Source organism: Lucilia cuprina, chromosome 2 (assembly GCF_022045245.1).
Source record: "Lucilia cuprina isolate Lc7/37 chromosome 2, ASM2204524v1, whole genome shotgun sequence".
Lineage (NCBI taxonomy): Eukaryota > Metazoa > Arthropoda > Insecta > Diptera > Calliphoridae > Lucilia > Lucilia cuprina.
In genome coordinates, this window is record NC_060950.1 from 15,928,717 (window position 1) to 15,931,332 (window position 2,616).

A 2,616-nucleotide genomic window follows, 5' to 3' on the forward strand; every position below is an offset into this window, starting at 1 on the left:
ATAGTCTAGTCTATAGTCTAGTCTATAGTCTAGTCTATAGTCTAGTCTATAGTCTAGTCTATAGTCTAGTCTATAGTCTAGTCTATAGTCTAGTTTATAGTCTAGGCTGTAGTCTAGTCTAAAGACTAGTCTATAGTCTATAGACTAGTCAAGTTTGTAGTCTAGTCTGTAGTCTAGGCTATGGTCTAGTCTATAATCTATTCTATAGTCTTTTTAATAGTCTAGTCTATAGTCTAGGCTATAGTCCAGTCTATAATCTAGTCTGTAGTCTGCTCTATAGTCTACTGTATAGTCTAGTCTATAGTTTATAATATAGTTTAGTTTATAGTCTTGTCAATAGTCTGTAGTTTAGTATATATTCTAGTGTAACATGATTAAACTTTAAATTGAATTGATAAACAACAAAGCGGAAGTTCAAATATATCAGGAAACACAAAACTCTAATTTTTTTATAATTTAACTTATGCAAAAATTCAAATTTAAAATTGAGTATTTAATAGGACTACACTTAAATATTTACTGTTTCTACCTTTTTGACATAAATAAACAGCAACTATTATTTTATTTAAGTCTTAAAAAATAAATATCATAAAAATATATTTCAAATATTCATTAATTCTTAAAATGTCTCAATTCTTTTAAATACAAACGTATCAAAACTATAAACGTCACTTTTTGCAAAGATTTATTTTAATGTATGAGAATAATACACAAAATATTTACTACTCATATTGCTCATTTACTACAAGATTGGAATAACTCAAAAAAATGTCGTTTCAGAAAAAATGATTATAATAATTTTTTATCATTAAGCTATTTCTTAGAAAAGTTTTAAAATTTTCTGATGAAAATATTATTGCTTAATATTTTACAAAGAATATATGTGTATCTGTTAAACTTTATAAATATAATTCGCATATTTTAAGTTATGCTATTCTTGTATTAAATAAGCGTTATGTCTGTCTAGTAAAGTTTATTTTTTTTTTTTGTAATTGTTTGTTCCGTTGAGTTAAACAAAAAATATATTTCAAACACATAATAAGGAAAAAACTAAGCTTAAGATGAATCATGCATACCAACTAGTTGTGAGAAAGAAGTGAGATAATTCCCATACTAGTGAGGGTAAATGATTTTTTAATTAAATAAAAAAGCTTTTTGAATAACGTTGACATGTTTTTAAGAGAAATTAAATTTAAAAGATTTATATGGTAAAGATTAACAAAGAGAATTAATTAAAGATCAGAAAAACAATAGATTAGTCAATAGGCTGGTTCATAGAATGTCAATAGACAAGTACATAGACTAGCCAATACACAGTGGCAGTCAAAAACCCACAATTTCTATTTGAATTGGAATTTTGAAAATTTTTTTCTTCGTTAGATGAGTTTTTGATATTTAATTTTCAACATAAATATTATCATACTTGGGCTGCCAAACTTTAAACTGTAACATTTATAAGGGCTTAAAACTTCTTAAGTACACGCAGAGAAATATCATGGTTGTTGTAACCATGTTCTAAGTGCAACATATTATGGTTAAAATTATGATTGTAGTCTAAATATATTATGGTTATTGTAACAATTTTAAAATATCATATTATGAATAGATAGAGTTAAAATGTTTTATCATAATATTGTTCGTTTGTTATACATAACTATATTATGATCCAATATGATCAAAATGTCGAAAAAACTATGTATCGAATCAGATTTATTTGGATAACTTAATCAGCAAAATCACGGTTTTTAAAAAAGTAAAAACCTACTACACATGACACAATTTACAAATTTAAATTTGAGTCGAAAAAAATATAACAACATTATTCCATATGAGAATTATTTCAACTCATTTTATTGTCACATAAAACAACACACACAAACATAATGTTATAATATGTGTGAGTTGTGTGAATAAAGTGGTTTTGTTTTTGTACCAATAGACATAGAACAAGATATAATGGTTATTTATAACAACATAAGATACAATGGTTATCTATATATATAAAAGAGTAGCGTTACTGACTGACTGATTCATCATCGCATAGCCCAAACCGCTGAACCTAGAATCAAGAAATTTTAACAGTAGATGTGCTTTTGGTTATGTAGATCCACTAAGGAGGGATTTTTGGAAATTTGTACATTTACGGGAAAAAAGGGGAAAAAAACTGGTAAAACAAAAAGACAACTGCATTTATGGTACTTTTTTTGAACATTAAGAAAACTTTTTCAGTTTATTGAATTATTTCTATTAAATTACGGACTAACTCTGTAATATTTATTGTAATAAAATGTTTGCTATTTCACTGGGGAAAAAAGTTCCAAAAAGGGGAAAAACGGGAAATTTAATTTTATATTAAAACTCATTCAGTCAATTTGAAAAAGTAGTTTACTTACTCACACAAAATAAGCTGTAGGTATATTATTTTGGAATTCGAGTACTAAGGCCTATATAGGACCAAATTCGAATAAATTGTTTGGTACTTTTTGAGAACTTTTTAGTTCCTTTTATCTCATAAATGGTACTTTTTTAATTTTCTAAAATATTCAACTTAGGAACATTTTTTTTAACATACATGGTCTTAACTGAATAATATACTGTAAATGATACCTTTTATAT